Below are 22,902 nucleotides of genomic sequence, written 5' to 3' on the forward strand. Positions count from 1 at the left end.
CGCATTTCATTATCTTTGATATGGTATACACATATCAAAGATATCTTGATTTTTCTTAAAGCCTTGAAATCTATGAGAAGAAAGCCTATCTCCAATAGCATATGATCAATTCCTAATTAGACAGGTTCTAATCTAAACCATTTTGATCATAGCACAACCTCTAGTAACAACTTTTGATCTGAATAGTTTCGATTAGCATAGCCTCTAGTCTCAACTTTTGATCTGAATAGTTTCGATTAGCATAGCCTCTAGTCTCAACTTTTGATTTGATCAGCTTCAGGTCTAACACATTCCTAATTTTGATTACCTTTGAGAGAGTATAGGACTAGCACTTCAAAGACTAGGTCAAACTAAACTTGTAAAAATCATCAAGATTGATTCTTCTCTCTCATGTTCTCTCTAATGGATAAACTTGCGCCTACAAGAATCCCACCCTCTATGCTCTCTGCTCACACTGAACTAGTATGTTCTTATCCCTCAACTAACACCTCTTATAAAACAACTCACACAAAAAAAACATAGACAATTAGGCCCATCCTAACCCAATAACTCTTGCATTACAGAAACACAACAACCAACGTAAACCTATTTTTCGATACTCTAGAAGCAATTTTCAGTATGCGTCAGAAAGATTCTTTACAAAAGCTAGATAAACATGAGGCACTCCGGACTCATAACTGGTAATAAGCAGACTTAAATAAAACAATATTCAATAGACTTAAATAAAACAAGATTCAATAGATTCAATAGACTTAAATAAAACAAGATTCAATAGATTCAATGGACTTAAATAAAACAAGATTCAATAGGCTTTAACAAAAAAAACTCTTCTTATTGTATCAATTACACCACACACCCTAAATCTCAAACTAACCCACATAGTGAAAAAAAAAAAGACTCCTTCAACATACCTATTTAAATGTCTCACAAACAGAGCTTACAGCTTCTCTCTCTCTTACTCTCTGGCTTCACTCTTTTCTGCATTTTTTCTCTAGCACCTGTATCTTCTCTTCCTTTTTTCTAATCCCAAAAACCTACCCGCCCGTGAAAGACCTCTTATAGAAAAAAGCAAGTTGCAACTCTTTCCTATTTTCCTTCCTTCAAAAAAGAAGGACTTGCCATCTGATATCTTTGACTTTAGCACCTTCTCTTCTTCTTTCAATGTCTCAGCCCTTCCAAACTTTATTGCCATCTCTGCGATGAATTATTTTTTTAATAGGCACAAGGCCTTTATTCGTCGGCTTATCTCGGTCAATTGAACTGATTTCATACTATGCCCACTTCCCCGGTCGCTGACACAAAAGTGTTAAACTACATTTAGACTAGCACATGTGTGTTGTAGCTCATGTTTATGCTATCCTGTAGCACCACACCTAAAAAAGACAATGGGTTTCCAAAAAAATTGCATCATGGACATCCATCCCCTAGAATATGTTACATTCATGTACCATCACCAAATGCAGTTGCATATGTTCTTTTTACATACTTAGCCATCCCCCCATGTAAGCTCTTGCTTTCATAATCTTCTTGACCAGCTCTTGATGTTCTTGCTTAGGATACCTTCTTTGCTATGGATATCTATTGATTCTAACCAACCCTCATCCTCCACCAGGATCAAATGGTATCATGAGAACTATCCAAAGTGTCATCAACACGAATGCATACTCTCTAGGATCAAATGGAAAATTAGAAATCTTAACAATCTACAACATATAGGTGTACCCATCCCCTCTAAGATCAAATGGCATATCTATAAAGAAGTCTATCTTTCAACATCATGTTTTCCAAAACACATGTGGCATTATATTCATGCTCATCAAACACCTCGTCAAACATATCCTGCCCATGAGAATCAACATCTAACCTCATAAAGTTCTGTTGTGCATGGTCTTCATTCCCACATTCTTTTGAAATTCACTTTCATCATGGTCCAACTTAACCTAGATCATTTCTAAAACATCTTCCTCAAAAGCATCTTCATCCTACACATGAAGAGAAGGAGGTACCCCCTTCCTACTCTTATAAATCACCAAATCATCTAATGCCTTATGTTCATCCAAGTCTAGCTCATATGTATCCAACCCATCACTTATATTCATTCTACCCAAAGATTCCATAGCCTAGCAGATCTTTCAAAGCATCATCCAAAAGTAAGTTAAGTTCCCCATCTATGTCCTATTTACTTGGCTTATCAACACACTCATAACATATGGAAAAATCTATGCTCCATTACCATCGGCATCACTTCTTGCAAACACTCACAAGGCTACAGTGGTCCTACCTTTGCACTAGATCCCACCTCCAACATGGACTCACCATCACAATTGTTGCCACCATTCTTATCAATAAGCTATTAACTTCACACAAATCCTCAAAAACCATGCATCCATGCACCAATAGACCGTTACACATAGATCCCACATTGACATCCTCCTTAGTGATGAGGCAGACATCACCCAACAAATCTTCTTCTTCCATATGAAAAAGTTCAAACAAATCATCCACCTCATCTAAACTCTCACGGTCAGACTCAACTGACATACTTTTACCCCTACTTCTTTTGGCAGCATCCAAGTCCATTGCTTCATTTGGCTTCTCCAACTCAACCAAGTGTACTACTCTCTCACATGTTTCCTATGGTAGTTCTTGAGCTTGTGGATTACTCTGTTAAATTCCTCCTTGGACTTTTGCTGATTTCCCCTTGTGGACAACCTGCAAACAAGTTGGGAAAGCTTGACCAAGCTCCATTCTAAGCCAAGGGAAATTATTCATACCATGACCAAACTCCTATCACAATTCCAACATTGAAAATTAGGGATCCTTCCTGTGCATCCTTCCATTTCTCCACTTCTATCTGGTCCACCTCCTTCTTTATGCTTAGCTTGTCTCATTCTTATGCCCTATGCCAAATTAAGATTCTGTATATTTTCATTCAGCCTATTAACCAGCTCTGGAGTATTTGTTTAAATTACCTATGGATAACCTCCTTGCATAGCCTTCTCTTCCTTGCCTTCAATTTTTGGTTCTCCCCCTCTTGCTGTTGTTGGTTCTTCATCCTCTAGTACCCTTTGCATGTGTTTCCTATGCTTGTACTTCATTGCCATATATAAAATGCTTCTTCAAAGTTAGCAGGTTCAACCTCCTCTACTTTATCTTTAAGCAAAGGATGCACGCCCGTGCCAATAATCTATCTTTTTTCAAAAAGTATGCCACCTCTCCAAGATTGGTTAAGGCTCTAATCCACCTACCCCATAACCTCAGAAATTTAGCTTTATATTTAGCACATTCATCTAATTTCTTTTGTTTCAATCCCAAAATCTTCTACCATAAGGTTATTGCATCTCTTCCTTGCAAAATTGAGTTTTGAAAGCTGCTTCCACAGACAGCATTATGTGTAGGGGCAGGGTTCAAACCCGTAGTCTTCGAGTCACTAAAATTAGCTGTCAAAGTAGGGCATACAGTGGCCCACTTGGGTAAACTGGCACAAATCGATTAAAGCAAAGAGGGGGCATAAGTGTTATCAATCCCAACCACTGGATTGAACACAAATTCATGGGTGTTTCTTGGATATTAATTCACTCTAGTATGTTATGGCTTACACTCCATCCATTCCTAATGAGGTACTTTGTTCTTGGAAGTGGGGAAATGATTAGGATCATGTTGAACCTGTCTATCCAAATTATTAAACCATTCCTTAGCCTCTTTCCTTAGTCCTAGGACCATGGTAGTCCTCCTATCATTGTTGTGTATCTTTGTTGCTCAGAATACATGAAGTAGTCACATTTTCTTAAAATGTATGAGCATCTTGCCCTTCCTCAACAAAGAACAAAGGAATCCACAAATAGGTAGGCATATATCTATGCTCCATAATGCCTGCTTCTTCACACAAGCTATACCTGATTCAGAGCCTTCCTCAGTGGGGGAACCATTCTATTAGAGCTTTTTTCAACTCCCACACTATCTACAACTAGCTAGCACTACAAGAAGGCAAGATGAGATCAGGTATACAAGGCACCACCCCCAAACACCAAACAAACAAACACACAAACTGAAGGTCTTGGCCTGCCTCTCTTTAGCTCAGTGGACTTTGCTTAAATGTAGCTCTTAACACCTCTTGGACAGCTCCTTATTCGGACACCTTTCTGATTTAGTGATTTCCTAAACCTCTTCACACTCTTTTCCGGATTCTGACAACTTTTGATCTGTATATCTTCTACATTCAAACTACTTATAAAACCTTCATATCCCTTCCCTATTTCACACTTTTTTCCTAATTCTGACAGCTTCTGATCTAAATATCTTCTAGATTCAGACTACTCCTAAACCCTTTCAAATCCCCTCCCTGTTTTAAACTGATCTTGTTTTCGACGTTTTCAGACCTTAACACCCTTTGCCTCAAACAGTTTTGATTCATTCGGCTCTGGACCCATCGCTTCCTTCTTTAGGTAATTGTGTTTCTGTCAACTTGCATTCAACCACCTCTCAATTAGACGGCTCTCATCCTGACACTTCCTCCTTCAATCTTCTCTAATTCAGATAGTATTGATTTGATCATCTCAAGGTTGATCTCTTTCTTCTTCAAAATCAGTTGTGCTTCTACGAACTCGCATTCAAATAAGCTCCCATCCTGCCACTTCTTCCTTCAGTCTCCTCTGATTCTGACAGTACTAATTCAGTCAGCATTGATCCTATTAACTCTGATTTTGACAGTGCTAATTCAATAAGCACTGTCGTTGATCTTGTCAGCATTGATTTAGACGCTTCCTCTTTCAATCGGCTCTTATCTTGTAAGCTTGGTTCCTTTACCTCCTCTAGTCAAATATCACTAATCCAATCGCCATTATTTCCTATTACTTTTCCTTTCAGTTTGCCTTGATTCTATTGTGCAATCAGCACTAACTCCTATTACTTTCCCTTTTAGTCATCCCTGATTCAGTCAGCGCAGTGATTCCTATCACTTTCTCTCCCAGTTAGCTTTGATTCAGTCAACACTAATTTTGTTAGCACTGATTCTGAACCCTAGTCTTGACTAGCCCCTGACTATACTGTATCCAAACAGACTCAAACCTAACATTAATTGATTCAGGTTGACTCAAATCTATCATTAATTGATCCAAAACAGCTTCTAATCCATTAGCTCTTTGACTGATAACTCCTCATTTGATAACCTCTCACTTGTTCATCTTCAAATCTATCACTTGTCTTATTTTAGAAAACCCTTGATCTATCAGCCCTGATTCTGAACACCAATCTTGATTAGCTCCTAGCATAAGTGATTAAATCAGCATTAATTCTTGTCACTTTCTCTCTCAGTCATCTTTGACTCAATCAACACAGATTTTGTTAGCACTGCTTCTAAACACGAGTCTCCCAGCATGACTGTATCCGAATCAATAGACTCGAATCTGATAGTAATTGATTTAGATTGACTCAGATCTTTCAATAATTGATCCAAAACAGCTTCTAATCCGTTAGCTCTTTAACCTTGATAACTTCTCATTTGATAATCTCTCACATGTTCATCTTCAAATCTATCAAGTCTTCTTTTAGACAACCCTTGATGTATTTAGTATTACTTCAAAAAAATAACTCCTAATCAGACTGTTGACCTAGATAGCCTATCTCCAATAGCATCTAATCAATTCCTAATTAGACAAGTTCTAATCTAAACAATTTTAATCAGCACAACCTCTGGTCTCAACTTCTCATCTGAACAGTTTCGATCATCTGAACAGTTTCGATCAACACAACCTTTGGTCTCAACTTCTCATTTGAACAGTTTCGATCAGCACAACCTTTGGTCTCAACTTCTAATCTGAACAGTTTTGATCAGTGTATAGCCTTTAGTTTCAACTTCTAAATAGTTTTGATCAACACAGCCTTTGTCTCAACTTCTAATCTGAACTTTGATCTGAATAGTTTTGATCAGCACAGCCTCTAGTCTCAACTTCTGATATGAATAGTTTTGATCAGCACAACCTCTGGTCTCAACTTCTGATCTGATGAGAAGTTGAGACCTTATCGGCTTTAGGTCTGACACCTTTCTAATTCCACTTAGCTTTCAGAGAGTATAGAACAAGTGACTAGCACTTCAAGGACTAGGTCCAACTAAACTTACAAAAATCATCAAGATTGATTCATGCCTTCCATGTTCTCTCTAATGGATAAACTTATGCCTACAAGAATCCCACTCTCTAGACTCTCTGCTCACACTAAACCACTATGCTCTTATCCCTCAACTAACACCTCTTATACAACAACTCACATAAAAAAAACATAGAGAATTAGTAGGCCCATCCTGACCCAAAAATTCTTGCCTTACAGAAAGACAACAACCAACATAAACCTGGCTTTCTTGATAATCCAAAAGCAATTTTCAGTATGTGTCGGAAAGATTCTTAGAGAAGATAGATAAACGTGAGGCACTCCACACTCATCAACTGGTAAGCATACTTAAATAGAACAAGATTCAACGAACTTTAACAAAAAAAAACTCTTCTTATTATGTTAATTACACAGACCCTGAATCTCAAACAAACCCATATAGTTTTTTTAAAAAAGACTCCTTCAACATACATAATTAAAATGTCTCACAAACAGATCTTACAACTTCTCTCTCTTACTCTTTGGCTTCACTATTTTCTCTAGTGCTTGTATTTTCTCTAGTGCTTGTATCTTCTCTTTCTTTCTTCTTTCCCCCAAATCCCAAAAACCTCTGTGCTTAAAGACCTTCTCTTATAGAAAAAAGCAAGTTCATCTCTTTCCTAGCTTCCTTCCTTCAAAGAAGAACTTGCCATCCGATATCTTTAATTTCAATGCCTTCTCTTCTTCTTTTGACATCGCAGTCCTTCTAGACTTTAACTTTGCAATGAGTTATCTTTTTAGCAGGCACATGGCCTTTATTCACCCACTTTTCTCGGTCAATCGAATTGATTTCCCAGCAAGCCCTTTTCAGCCCATCTCCAAATAGGCTCTGCAGATTTTTTTTTAAAAAACATCCCACCCTTGTGTTGTGGAGAGGGTGTCCTAAACTGCTCTCTCTCTCTCTCTCTCTCTCTCTCCTCTCGTGTGAATAGACTTAAGGGCCTTCTCTCCCTCTAAGGGGCCAAGCTTTTGCCCTCAAATTCCAGGTTAAGGACACCTTCCCCCCATTTGCGATGACTTAAGTAAGCACACTTTGGCTGTTAGAGGTGGTTCCCACGTGAGAGTTTTATGCTCATAAAGTGAGCAAATGAACTCCTAATCGCAATCTGGTTGAAGTGTTGAGTTTGTGGTGATGCAAGCTACGATAAGGTGGATAGAATGGTTCCTCCTTGAAGATGCCAAAATAGCACGTCGAGAAGTGTGCATAATGACAACCCTAGAGAGAATGCCCCGGATACTACCCTGACTCTCCCCTTGGGAGTTCCACAACAAGTAACCAATGGTTAGGTTAGCTTAATAATTGTTTAAAGTTTTTTGATTAACCTTTAATGTTAGCATTAATTAAGGAAGAAAGAGGCTGCTACTTTTCCTTACTTTGAAAATACCAAAATTCTTGTGAAATTGTTGCTTTCTCAAGAATATGATGTGGTTTCTTGTATCCTATGGTTTAGTTAAGTAATTGTGTTGTTATCTTGATTAAGTTAAAGTATAGGTACATCTTCTCTCCGCCTTGATGCTAACCCCATTCGTGCGCTTGTATAGCCGGGCGCGGCGATGCTAGCAAGGCCCATAGAGTCATCCGAAGGTATCCCTCCTACCATTGAGAAGTTGGAACTCGCCTAGTTCTATGGCCCCAGGCAAGTGTGGTAAATAAGCCCACCCTAGCGCATGACATCCCTCCAAGGAGCGAGAGGATCAAGCGATGGAGCTTGAGAGGGTGACATGCCGGCTACCAATGATGAGGTGTATGGTCCTGTAGGGATTACCTAGTCTATGGAGACTGAAAGGCCGAATTCTAGATAATCAGCGGAATAAAATAAGCCTTGATGTAGCTATGGATATATTTGAACATTGTATCTATTTTTTATTAAATCCCTTGTTTTTTAGTATTATTGTATCATTGTTAAGTGGTTATTTTAACGAACACTGTGTAAGGGAGTGTGATTTTTGAGGGAGCTTTTCTTAGCTATCCTCTCTCTCTACTTGAACTATCTCTCTCTAACTATTGCCACCACCGCCCACCAGCTCTAGGCCACTCTCACTCTCTCTCCTCTCCACCCTCTTCCCCCTCTCTCTCTCCTTGTCCCACCACCACCCAGCCTATACTACCCTCTTTGTCCTTCGCCCCCCCTCTCTCTTCCCTCCTTTTCACTCTCCCACCCTCTCTCTCTCTCCTTCTCTCACACTCCCTCTCTCTCCTCTCCCTCTCTTCCTTTCTCTCTCCCACCCTCCCTCTCTCTCCTTCTCCCTCCCTCGCTCTCTCTCCTCTCTCTCCCTTCCTTTATCTCTCCCACCCACCCTCTCTCTCCTCTCTCTCTCCCTCCCTTTTGCTCTTCCACCCTTCTCTCCCTCCTCTCCTTCTCCCACCCGCTTCCCTCTCTCCTCTCCCTCCCTCCCTTTCTCTCTCCCACCCTTCCTCTCTCTCCTTCTCCCGCCCTCCCTCTCTCACCTCTCTCTCCCTTCCTTTCTCTCTCCCACCCTCCCTCTCTCTCCTCTCTCTCCCTTCCTTTCTCTCTCCCACCCTCTCTCTCTCCTCTCTCCTTCCCTTTTGCTCTCCCACCCTTCCCTCCCTCCTCTCCTTCTCTCACTCTCTTTTCTCTCTCCTCTCCCTCCCTCCCTTTCTCTCTCCCACCCTCCCTCTCTCTCTCTCTCTCCCTTCATTTCTCTCTCCCACCCTCCCTCTCTCTTCTTCTCCCACCCTCCCTCTCTCTCTTCTCTCCCACCCTCCCTCACTCTCCTATCTCTCTCTCCCTTCCTTTCTCTCTCCCACCCTCCCTCTCTCTCCCTCCCTTTTGCTCTCCCACCCTCCCTTCTCTCCTTCTCCCACCCTCTTCCCTCTCTCTCTCTCTCTCTCCTTGTCCCACCACCGCCCAGCCCACACTATCCTCTCTCTCCTTCTCCCACCCTCTTCCCTCCCCCTCTCTCTTCCCTCCCTTTCACTCTCCCACCCTCCCTCTCTCTCCTTCTCTCACCCTCCCTCTCTCTCCTCTCCCTCCCTCCCTTCCACTCTCCCACCCTCCCTCTCTCTCCTTCTCCCACCCTACCTCCTCTCTCTCCCTCCCTTTCGCTCTCCCACCCTCCCTTTCACTCTCCCCCCCTCCCTCCCTCCCTCTCTCCTTATCCCACCCTCCCTATACATAATCTCTTCATCCAAATGTTATTACAAATATGGATGTTATTGCATCTAGATGTTAATGATTGGATGTTATTACATCTGGATGTTAATGATTACATGGTACTCCATGCCCTTTACGGCACGTTATTTCATACCATTTAAAGCCTTTACATGTGACAGCATATCATTACATGTGAGTACAATTAACAAGGTGAATAATTTCAAGATTTATATATACAAGCTATCTACTATGCCTTGCATAAGAAGCCTTTCATAAGAAGCAATGAAGAATGTAAATTTATTAAGGTCAATAATTTTTTAATTATGATTGAGATCATGGACTAATTATTTGAGAGAGAGAGAGAGAGAGAGAGAGAGAGAGAGATAAGAACATGATGCTGCTATTCAAAACATACAATAAACTAAGAATTTGACATAATTAATCATAACAACAATAAGCCCACTATTAATACAAAAGACGTTATGATCAATAGTTGAAACCACTTTATTCCCAAAAAAGGTTATTACATGGGCTACTTCAATCTAACATTGTTTAAAATTGAAAACATACTATAACTACCTATACGGATCCTACACCTATACACTTTTTTTGGCTACTTTATTCTTTAACTCCTCCCGTGGGCTCCTCCATCTCTTCAGCAATATATCCAAAACTTTGCCAAGTACGATGGCGCTTCCAAGCTTCATGTTCCACACAAATAAAACTCTAGAATACAGGCTCATCCGCTAGTATCTTTGTCCAAAGATTGCAGGACTTCTGCCGTGATTTTGAGATGTTTTGTTGCATCTCCGCCCATTTTGCTGCATAAATCTTTACAAGCCCTTTCCGGGGTTTCCTTTAGAGTATAGCTAGAGCCATTAGAAGGAGCCATTAGAAATGAACAAAGGTAGTTGATGGTCATGGTGAGGGTTGTAAGAAGGAAGAGAACGATCGAGAGGGAGAGAAATACAATGAGAGGGTAAGGGAGGCAACAAGAGGGAGAGGGAGGCAACAAGATTTGGAAGTGAGGATTAGAGTAAGAGGCAGGGGTCAAATTTATAGATACACAAAGCAAAAAGCAAAAAGCTACTTTGCATGGTTACCCACTAAATTTAGAAAAGTAGATGGATGGCTTTTCCCTAAATTTAGAAAAGTAGATGCATGGCTTTTTCCTAAATTTAGAAAAGTAAATGCATGGCTTTTTCCTAAATTTAGAAAAGAAGATGCATGTCTATCCACTTTTTTTTTAAGTAGATGAATGGAATGAACATATTCAAGGCATTGACATATAACCATATTAATTGTCTTGCTAAAATATTTAAAAAAAAAACAAAAAGTAAATAGTCCTTACTAGAGAATTGAGACATCGGACATTTTATTATTGCAACATGAGGATCTTTTCAAAACTATAGTACAATGTTATCAACAATACTAGGTCCTTTTCACATTGTTCTCCTGTTGTTGAACATTCTCATTAGGTCCTCCTTTTTTAGAGTGGATTAATGTATAAACATATTATAGTTCACATCTAACCCAAAGATACACAAATATACAAAGCAAAGGTGCTTGCATACACAATATAGTCCTCTATCACCTACTCTAATTTGAAAATCGGGACATGTGCATGATGGATTCTTTCCCATAGTCACCCAGTATTTTTCATTGCGCACTAGTAATTCCTCAGTCTCAATTACAAACACTTCCATCTGCCCGACCTTAATGATCAAATGCTCAAAGATCATAGTTATACTTGAAATTGGTGAATCTATTCTCTTGTCTGCCATATATCTGATATGCCACTTCTATACCTTGTTGACTATTGGCCTACATCATTTTCTTCCTGACATTGTCCCTTTTGCAACACAAACCCACCAGCCACCTATTCTCAAATATCATCCACAGTAGTCAGGTTTGTGCCTCGTCCCACTAGTCAAACAACTGGGGGTTTAGTAGGTGATTAACAGATGGTGTTACATACTCTCCAAGTATGATCCACACTGCTGTTACAAAACCACATGAACTGACGTCTTTGCCCCCTAGACCATTCTCTCATAACATAGAAAGGAGGAGCTGGAACACTTTGCCTGTAGTTCTTAAAGCTCGTTTTGGACTTGCCATCTTGGCCACCTAACCATTCTTGGAAATTTACCTGGCTATGTAGAGATGTTTGACGTATAGCCCACATTGAATCATGTATGTCACTCTTCACAATTTCCTGCACCTGTGCTTCAGTTGTCTCTCCCTCTGCATTTTTTTGACCACCTATAGTAGTTAAAGAAATAGTGGGTGGAAAGCTTAAACTCCTACCTTGTTTCTTATATGGTAGGTTTTCTGTGATATACTCTAGACGATGTGATGAGTTAGTTATCTTCCTTAAGATTTATAGCTATGGGTTTCGACGCCGACTAACAATAATGTTATCACCAAAAAAGTTGGTTGCACATGCATTGGTGTGCCACTCACTGCTTCCCCCACCAATCTGCTAGTGCTTGACGGACTTGGAGCTTTTGATGTTTTGGCCTTCTCCATCAACTTTGTTATTGTAGGGCCTACTCCGTGATATTTGCCTTGCATAAATGCATGCTTCTTTGTGGATTATAAGAGGGCATTAGCGAGGTCTGAAACAATTGCATCATATAAAGAGATGGTTCCCCTGAAACCCTCTCGTGCTAACCAACTTGCATGCTTAGTTTCTACTAGATTTGTGGTCGGCATGTGTGGCACACAAGCATTGTCGACATCCTACAATAGGAAATTAAGTTAATTGCATCCTCTAATTGCATTCCTCTAACTGCATTCTATAACTAGATAGTTAAGTTGACAATTTAGATTCAAAATACAAGCTATTCTTTTTGAGAACCAAGAAAACAATACTTACCCCTACAAGATGTTTCCTCCAATGGGGATATCTAGTATGCCACCAACTAAGCCAATAATCCATGGTTGGTAAGTTTGCATCAATGACTTTACCATTTATCCACTACGATCTAATGTGTCTGTATTTTACAAGTGCCTCTTCCTCACTCAATGCATTCCGTTGACGACATAGTCGCTTGTGCTCTTCCTAAAAATTCCTAACTACATATTGTATTGTATGTAAGTTCAAGATTTGTTCCCAATGAAAAAGACACAAACGCTCACAACCTTCCAATATATTCTCTGGTCCATCTGGCTTGCAGAAGCCTTTTTGGACCATAACATTGTTAATCATCTCCTAGAAAAGCACTTGTGTCCTCCTCTTTCATTTCACAAGTTACAATTGTCATGAGCTCTTTTGCAGGCTGCATGCCATCATACGATAATTGAAAAAGTACAAAAAACAAGATTAATTTTTTTCAAGAACTTAATAAGACCAAACTCTACCTTGGATCATATACATGTGCAGCCATTGTTGTCCATCCTTATACACGCCTGACGTGATCAAAATAAACCCAAGCCTTCCTCAAATCCCTGTCTCCTATTTGTTGGTGCATACGGTTCACCACCTGATGCATGTCCTAGAAAAATGACTAACATGGAAGAACTCAAAAGCACATTGTCTCTTCAATTCTAGCATACTTGACTCTGCTCCTTGCACTGAACTATTGATCTTAGAAGCATGCACCATCCTCCTGAATCTACAAGAGAATTGGACAGCTTAACAAACTATGTAAACGTTCATTCACAAGAATTACCAAACAATTAAAATTAATATGAAAAGAGCATTGCCTTTGACATTGAATTAAGGGATGCATGTGTTGTGATAATAGTGACAACTCCATGTTGCTAATATTTGATTCATTCTTTGTATGCTTCCTGAACTGCATCCAATACGTGTTGTTTGGTGATATCCATTTGTACCTTCCTTGGACCACTTCTAACAACCTCTGAAATTACCTCTTGCACAAGTTCTCTTATCTTTTACAATGTGTACCTTGATGTGCCCCTTTGCACCTCATGCAAATGTCCCCCTTGATGTATCATCAATCTCGACATATGTGAATCAGCAAGCATACAGTAGTACACCATAGCACTACACATTCTTCTATATACAAGTTTGTTCTTACAGTAGAAACAAGCTAGTGATCCATATCCATCTGTTTTTAAGCCCAGAGAGGGAAGTTTCTATGTGAGCTTTCCTATTATGTGAAAAAATACAAAGTTTCAATAAATAATCTTATAAATTAAAGTTTACTAAAATTAAGCCAACACAATAAGCTTACCAATCCATGATGTTGTATTCGGTGTGCCATTCATAGTTATACTTCCACACAAGGCATAAGTGCACTCAAATAAGCCTCCACAAGAACTCTTTCGTACAACTCCAGGAAACTTCATATGACTTTCTGCAGGTTTCACCCAACAATGGCCATCATGTACTTACTCCATTCCTTGCATTGGAGAGGCTGAAGTATCATGTACATTCAGTGACTCAAAAGCCACATTACCATTATAGATTTGAGGAATCTCTTCTACTTTCTCAATATGTGTGCTTTTGCTATAATAACAATTTACGAAGAACACCAGCATGAGATTCCTTAAACAATAAGTATTTGACCACACTCTTCTTCTAAAGTGGTGTACCTGTGGGAGAATCTCCTATTGCTTGACTCTCCTATTATTGGAATAACAAGGTATTCTATTGTTATATCTTTATCAAAGATATAACATGGTTCCTCTCCAACGGGTCTAGCTAACTGGACAGGTATAAGATGTTCTACACCATCATCTTGTGGTTTGATTGCAAAAACTTTCAATCCAAAGTGAGGACATAATATTCCATCAAAATCATCAGCTTTAGGAATATAATAATGAACCTGTTTAGTTCTAACAATAAGATCATTCTCCAAACCTCCCATAAAAATGTAAAAAGAAGTGCTCTCCATGGCAAGAAAAGCTCTCAAAAAACTAGCTCAGAAACACACAAGCTCTCAAAAAACCATCTCACAAACATACAACAAACTAATGATAACAAATTAAAAGTCTAAACACAAATTCTATACATATTAGAAAAAAAATTAAAAATTATAATCATTTTTAAAAATGATCATTAAAAATAATGTCATTAATATACAAAATCTAAAATTTGCTTTCAATAATTATACTATATAATAAATGCATGCATAACTACCTCTTATTTAATGCTCTTATTTAATGATTATTTCATAACTTACTTCTATATCATGATTATTCCATAACTAACTCTTATATCATGATTATTCCATAACTAACTCTTATATAATGATTATTCTATAACTAACTACTATATATGATTATTCCATAACTAACTCTCATATAATGATTGCATAACCTTTATATCTCTGCTGTGATCCCAATTTAAGCTTTAATCTTTTTATCATCTCTTTTATGATTCCATCCATTTTTATTTCAAATAAAGAGTACATGTATTCTTGTATTGCCCAACAATGCATTGGAGAAGATTCAAAATGCAACATCTGAGCATATATATCATCATCATGGTCATTGTCATCCATCATCATAATAAAGGTCTCTCCTTTAGGTTTTGCCAGAGTTTTTATTTAAGTTGAGAGGATTAGTAGCCATCCAAATGTTCTTATGCTTACAATGTACAAACTTAGAAGTATGGGGTGACTAAGGGTGACCCCCCATTTTCAAACTTAGAAATATGGGAGGTGACTAAGGGTGACCCCCTAGTGGGTGGGTGCCCCTAGTTTGGTGACCCCCTAGTGGGTGGGTGCCCCTAGTTTGGTGACCCCCACCCCCACTAAGGGGACGAGACGTCGCCCTTAGTGGGGGTTAGACTAAGGGGCGTTGGACTAAGGGCGAGACCTTCACTCTGAGTCACCCCCATGTTGCCCTACTATAAGGGGGGTGTACTAAGAGGGTTAGTCATCGTGTGTCGTCCCTAATAGGGCAACAAACGGTCGCCCTATTAGGGACGACAAACAGTTGCCCTTAGTGGACAACCCCCACTAAGGGCAACCATCGCCCTTAGTGGGCTTGCCCACTAAAGTCTCTCCCCTCCCCCAAAAAAAAAAACAAAACGCGCCCCTTCTTTTCCTCTCCCCCCCTTAAAAGCAAAACGCCCTATCCCCCCCCCTTAAAAGCAAAACGCCCTCTTCCTCCCCCCTCCCTCCTAATAGCAAAACACTCCCTCCCTCTCTTTTAAAAAAAAACTCTCACACACCCTTGTCCTCTCTCTCTCTTAGACATTATCTATCTCCCTATATCCTAAAAGGATAGCTCTCTCTCTCTCACCAACTCTTTCTTCACTCTCTTTTTTCCTCTCTCTCTATACCTTTTCCTCTCCTCTCTTTTCTTCATTGTTTCTTCTCTTCTTTTTTGTTTGTTCCTTCTTTCTCTTCTTTCAAAACCCTAATTTTTTTAATTTAATCTTTTTTTCTCTATTTATATCTATTACTTTTTTGCTCTACTTTTATCTTTTGCTTTCCTATATCTTTTAGGACCCTTTCTTCCTTGTTCATTCTCCTTCTTCTTGTGTTACTCCTCATTGCGTCTCCCCACTTACAAAGAGGGACACGAGTATCCTTGATGTTGAGTGATAACCTGGTAGCTACTGGATCGTTTTGCATCGTGGATACTATCCATAGAATTGCTTTGCTACATGGTCATGTTTGCGTGTCAATAGAAGATGTTGAAGTGGGAGAAGTTCCTCTTCCTTTTCCCCTCGAAGATGGTGATATCAACAAATTAAATCAAACCAAAGGATACATCATTGTGTGGCTAGCCAGAGATTGTGTAAGTCTTATTTTATCTCTCTCCACCTTTCCAATTATGCTCTTTTTTAGTGATTTTTTTAAGAGCAATATGTCTTGTATATGTCAATGTGTTTAGATTGTTACAAACACATCAAAGGAAACCCCACATCTAAAGCATGAAAATATGTAAAGAGCACACCTGCCAGGCAAGCAAGCCAAGAAGTGACAAGTATCAAGAAGAGGAAGAAAGTGCAAGAGGAAGATGATGATTGGAGTCCTCCTCGAAGGAATCCAAGTTGAGTTGTTAAGTCTTCAAAGAAATGTATTTCTTCAAAAACCATTAAAGAAACTAAGGAAGTAGGAGAGATGGACGAGGGAATTGAAAAAGAAGGAGAGAATGAAGAGGGTTTCATGGTGACTCCTGCAACAACTCGCTTGCGATTAGAACTCCTACAAGGAAGATAGTCTTAACAGAGTGAAGGTGACCTGTCGTTTTTGAAGCTACCAGATCACTAGAGGATTCACAATGCATTTCATGTGAGTCTACTTAGACCTTTCCGTGGGGATGGAGGATGTACCAGATAAGGGTCAGCTGGAAGTTGAGGAACTTGATGAGGTTCTTATTCCAAAGTAGATACTATCACATAAGGAAAGAAAGGTACAAGGGTAAAGTTTCCCATCGCTATCTTGTGAAGTTCAAGAACTATTCATCGATGGATGCAAAGTGGGATGGAGGAGGGTGACTTAGCAGATTCACCTCAGGTATTGCAGCTTTATCTCGATGCCTTTGAGTTGGAGCCGAGTCTTGCTATAGCTCATTCAGGTTCAGCAGAGCATGGGTTTGGAGCATTGCCTGATGCTCAAGAGGCGGGTAGCACCTCCACTCTCTTGATACAGACAATCTCAAATGACATCTAGAGGTCGCTTAGTGTGCAGCTTTTGTCTCACCCAAAGGTACTGACAGCTAATAGTACATCTGCTTATGGGACTTCTATGATATATGTGTACTAGTCACATTGGATGTTGTGGTTGTGTATGGTTTACAGTGGTATATAACTTGGACTATTACTACACCATTATAACCACTTTTTATCAAATCTTACATAAGGTATCTTTTGGATTACCAAGCATAATGTATGGGTGTGTGTGTGCATTGCAGGTGGTGAAATCCACTCCTTTGCCACCTATTCCCTTGTGTAGACTTGTGCCTAACCCCTCTATATGAAGAGTGCGGTTTAGGTACAAGAAGTTGGCACCAAGGGAATTTTATACGAATGACTATGTTACCGATAGATGCAGATTCATTTGCTCCATCTCCTCATCTCATAATCCTATTAAAGAAGTGACTCAAAATGATGTTCTTGCATGGGATGACATCTGGCAATTGAAAAACAAGGAGTTTGAGAATATGATCAAAGGCACATAGTGGGAATTCATGAGCAACAAGATGTTGTATGTGTGGGATAGCAATCATCGAGTTGTGACATGGATGGAGGAGATTAATACATGTGATTCTACTTAAACTACCTACTTTTTTGAATGCAACCTTTTGTTTTATAAAATAGTTTTAGGACTAATTAGATTTGCACTATCTAACTGTAGCATTCAAGACTGTCACATCAAGACATCCTTGTGTTGATGCTATCCTTATTGAATTTAATGAGGATAGTGAGGGGGAGGTTCTCACAGTGATCGCTTGCTTAAACAGGTAAGAGAATATATGTTTTAAGACTCTTTGAATTAGGAATATTTGATGTGCTATGTTTCAATCTTTCATCATAACCTTAAATTTTATTGCCATAGGATGAATGAAGTGGGCTATGTTTCTTCTTCCCTTGTGGACAAAGTGTACCTCATTAGGGGACTTGATCATAACCTTAAATTTTGTTGCCATAAGATGAATGAAGTGGGATATGTTTCTTCTTCCCTTGTGGACAAAGTGTGCCTCATTAGGGCGCTTGGGCTAGCAAACAAAGAAATAATTATGAAGCACACTAGAGAGATGAACAAGGCATGGATGGACAAGCATGCCTCAACACAAAAAAAAGGACCGCCCATCTGGGTATAACTAGAGCTTTCAAAACTTTCCCAAATAGTATTCTAAGTAAAGCTTCAATCTTTAGACACTTGCAATATATGATAAACATTTGCATATCATTCACTAATATTGTAATTCATGAATAATAGGATGAGTACCTTGCAGCTACCCGAGATATTGACCCCCTAGTAGATAGTTTGTCTGCATAAGAGTTTGAAGAGGAGAGAGATAGAGAAGCATTTTATAAAGATGAAAGAAAGTGGAGGCATGCTACAAGGCAGTGCGATGATTGCAAACCCTACATAAGGAGAAGGTTTCTTTGAGTAAGAAATCCTACACTGTTCCCTCTGTCTATTTCATAGGCAACAACATTTTATGGTTTTAGTGTTGCAGTTTAATTATGGTGTTGTGTTGTAGATGACTAGTACAAGTTAATTGACGAGAAACCGAATTGTTTGACAGAGGATAGGCTATACAGCTTGGCAGCTATCTCATTACCAAATGATCGCAAAGCACAAATTTTGGAGATTTTGATTGATGGCAATTTACAGAGGCTGAAGGATTCACAAATCCCTAAAAGTATGTAATAATTACTTTTCCTATCTTCTTGATATTTACAAAGTACTCTATTTTGTTTGAATAAAAATTTCAATGGCAATGCATCAAATGCAAGTTTGTTCAAGGATTGGCTTCGAAGAGAAGTCATATGGCATGAGATTGGAGCGCAAGGTGTAGCCGTCCCTGCAGAAATATCAAAAAAGTACAAGGTAATTTTTTCAAATACATTCCTAAATAACCTCATCGATCTTAAGAGAAATGTATTTTGGGAAGTTGTTCAAGGAAATGGTGGGATCCCTAAAGAAACAAGGTGTGGTAGCTTCGAACCCTGCTATCGTCAAAGGCTACCAACAAGTGTGTTGTGTTCAGGTGCATAACATTCCATAAAGCGGACTTATTACTTGGTTGTACTCTTATATTTATAAACTAAATGGATGTAATAATGTGTAGATGGATTTGTAAGTGCCATGTGGAGAGATCTATTGTAGATGTGCCTGTAATCTTAAAATAATGGCGCAATCCAAAACATGAAAGCACTATTATGTATATACAGTAGCAACTTTGAGACCTTTGGGATGCAGAGATATACAAGAGATGCCCATTGTTCTTTGACTTTCTAAGTGGAAAATTTCCCAAGAGTGAGAAGGATATGTATACTCGGGCTTGTAAAGCAAAGCGATCAACCATGGTATGAACTATACAATTAGTTATTTCACTTTAATTTAAATATTATTTCTTATATCTTTTCAAATGGTAAATTCTATTATGAAGCCTAGAAGTCTACGTGAAAAATCACATGTTCAAGGCAAAGGTAAAGGTCTTATGAAAGATAAAGGGGATGATGAAGATGAAGAGGATGATAATGATGAAGATGATGATAATGATAAAGGGGAAAAAGTGCCAAAAAAGGATGCAACAAAGGGAAAGGGAAAAGGAAAGTCACTACAAGAAGAGGATGACTCTAATACCTCTCCACCCATCAGAATATGACGAAAGCGATTTTGATGATAGCACACGCAAGATTGAGGCAACCCAAAAGTTGAAGAAGTTGGTCATGCAACAAGCAGGGCACTCTTTTACTTGTTGTTCATTAGTATTATTGTTACATTGTTTGCATACTAACATAGATTAAGTTATGGATTCAAATAAGCTTGGCAAGAGGTGAAGAGCCAAATTCACCATTGCGACCAATTCATCCACCTAGCCTAGGTGACCTGGCTCCAATCCAAATGAATTTTCCACGTATGATTTTACTCATTGGTAATGATACTGTAAAGTATTTGTGTGGTGTATACACTTACAAAATGTATGCTTTGTAGAAGTGTCTCGTTGTACCACGACAGTAGTCTTCGGTGCTCCCAACGAACAACAAAGTGCTAGTTCCTCTACCGTTTATAGAAGCCTCGACGTTAAGAGGTGTAATAATCAATTGTGACCACATGTGAAATGATTGTAAAGGTGTGTCTTTTATATCCTATAATAACAATTGATGTATAACTCTACTTAACATGGTGTGGCAGGACATCATTCTACAAAGATGCTCGCATATGTTGGGGATTCTTTGAAGATAAGCCGTGCACTTCTGAACCAACAGTGTCCACCGGCGGAGCTAGAACATGTCTTTGATATGTTGTTGAAGGCCAACGTGGGAGACATGACCTTTACTATTAAAGGTGTCAATATAAACACATCATGTGATTGTATACTTAAACTTTCAGGGGTGGCATCAAAGGCATAGCTTTAGGTCTTCACTTCATCCTAGATTTGATATTTGATGATGGGGTGTTTGTAGAGGCATAGAAGGTTTGAGCTTCGAGCAGCTTTGTTGGGATCCACCAAAGCGTAGCCTGCTAGGATGTCATTAGGTGTTGGTGCCATCACTTAACTCTTTTTCGATTAGAGATTTGTGGTGTAGATAATGATATTTTTAGATTAGAAATTTGTGGTGAAAATAACGAGGTTTTCAGGACCCAAACAGAACCTTGTAGAAGCCTGAGCTTCCAACACTTTAATTGGGATCTAGTGAGGCTCGGATTGAGGGTACAATACCTTTTCTTGAGGCTCCCGCATGGTAGATTTATGCTCATAGGTAGGCTTTTGGCCAAAAGATGGCTGCTAAATCTTTGGTTTGGCATAGTCATTTGTCTTAAGAGACATAGACCTTGTTGAGCCATCCACACCCCTCACACCATCTAAAGCTACCATTAATGTAAGTTAACAATTCCCAATCCATCATTATCGCTTGTTTTTAAGTAGAATTTTTTATTAGATTTAAACCTACATCTTATAAGTTTTATGTGACGCTTTCATGTATAATAAAAAAGTGAATCATCCTCAAAAAGGAATGGATCACGGGGTCACAGATCTCATAGTCAGTTGTCTCTTTGGTCTCGCTCCCTCTCTCACTTTCTCTCTCTCTCACTCTTTCTATCCTTCTCTGTGCTCACTCTCTCTATATTTCTTTCTCATTTCTCAACAAAGCTTACTTAAATCATGTTTTGTGTACAGATCCTCAAGTCTTCAAACGCTTCACTACCTTATTCACCCACACAATATAGAAAATGTCGATTCTTTATTGATTTGTATGTATATAAACATCGTTTTGCAAAGGGGAATGATATCTTATTGCAAAACCCCAACATGTGTTGCTCTCGCTCTCTTTCTCTCTTTTTTAATATGAAAAATAAGATCATGTCACAATCATAAACAATTGCTACAAATAAGATCATGACCCAGTCACTTGAATATTCATAAATAAATATATATGTTTACTGCATTACAATGAAATCTTCATCAAGACACCCTCCACTATATCCTCTTCGGGATCAATACAAACAATGTTCATGCCTAATTTTTGTGCTACCATAACACAATCTCCACATCCAGCATAAATATCTACTAACACTTGCCCTTGCTTTACATGAAAGCTCAACAAGCTATCCCAAAAGTCATATCCACGCTGAGATCCTCCTACAAAGAAAACATCTCTCTTAATTCGACCAAAAAATGTAAGGCCCTTATTTAGGAGCACATGAAGAGTTAACTCCATACCTCACCATGCTATCCCATCTGGGGATAGTCCCCATTGCATCATGTTGCAAGGATCAATGATATAATCAAGTGAGAAAGGTTGTGTGTATGGTTTTTTCCAACTATGCTCATGAAGGTAGCAGTGACGAGGGTATCTATCTGGACAAGAGTATGAGATGATTTTTTGCAGCAAAAAGTGATGCTTAATGGAAACCTCTATAGTTAGTGTTTCTTACCTCTTGTCCAAAGGCCCTTCCAATCTGTGTTGTACATCGCACATTCACCAAGGTGTCCAAGGAGAAGCGAGAACGCTCAGCGTGAGTTATAATGGTTGCCACTTGATACATAGTACAATAATAGAGCCATTGTCTCACAAATCTAAAGCAATTCATGCTCCTCTTTATCTACGTGGCATTCATTAGAATGACATACACAAAAAACGTAAGCATGACATACACACACGTAACAGATGCACAAAAACACACAAGGTCTTAATGAAGGGAAAATAATATCATCACTCACATGTATAGAGATTCCATGGTGGGATAATGTCATTGGGGAAACCATAAACAGAACCTCCTGTGGGTAACCTCACTATAGTGGTTACTATCCCAACTCATGAGGCTAGCACCACTAACAAAGTAGTCGAAAGCAGTTGGAAGAGCCTGTGGGCATTCCATTGAGTATAATTCAAATAAAAAAGAGTCTCTCTTGGTGCCAGAACCCCAAGAGAGTCATGCACATACTCCCTTGGCTACTAACCAACCCCAAGGATTAACATGGTTCCACAACACCCCCATGTACTATGCCACAACACCAACTCAACAATTGGAAGGCCAAAGTTTAAATAAAGTACAAACAAGTGCACTATAAAAAGCTAATGATAGTGGCATCCAAACTTTTGTCATGGATGAGCAGATGGTTATTTGGCTTCGCTCAGTGAGCCACACGCTAAGTTGGAAACCTTAAACCCTAGTTGTATATATGTATTGTAATACCCCTATCAATTGTGCATACACATATAATTGGTAAGGACTAAAATCTAAAAACTAAAATATCCACACATAAACACACACTTACATGCACATACCTGCACTGGACAACTACGTGCATGTTCACGCACATTCACAAATACACTCACACACTTTCATGCATTCATACACACACACTTACATGCATGTGCACACACATACACACACACACACACACCTATATATATATATATATATACACACACAATCACATGTGCACACATACACACATATACACACAGTTGCATGTGCATACACACACACACACATGTGCACACATGCAAAATCTCTCTTTACTTGCATGT

The sequence above is a fragment of the Cibotium barometz genome, chromosome 49 (genome assembly GCF_041138505.1).
Source record: "Cibotium barometz isolate CiBa-2024 chromosome 49, ASM4113850v1, whole genome shotgun sequence".
NCBI classification, from domain to species: Eukaryota; Viridiplantae; Streptophyta; class Polypodiopsida; order Cyatheales; family Cibotiaceae; genus Cibotium; species Cibotium barometz.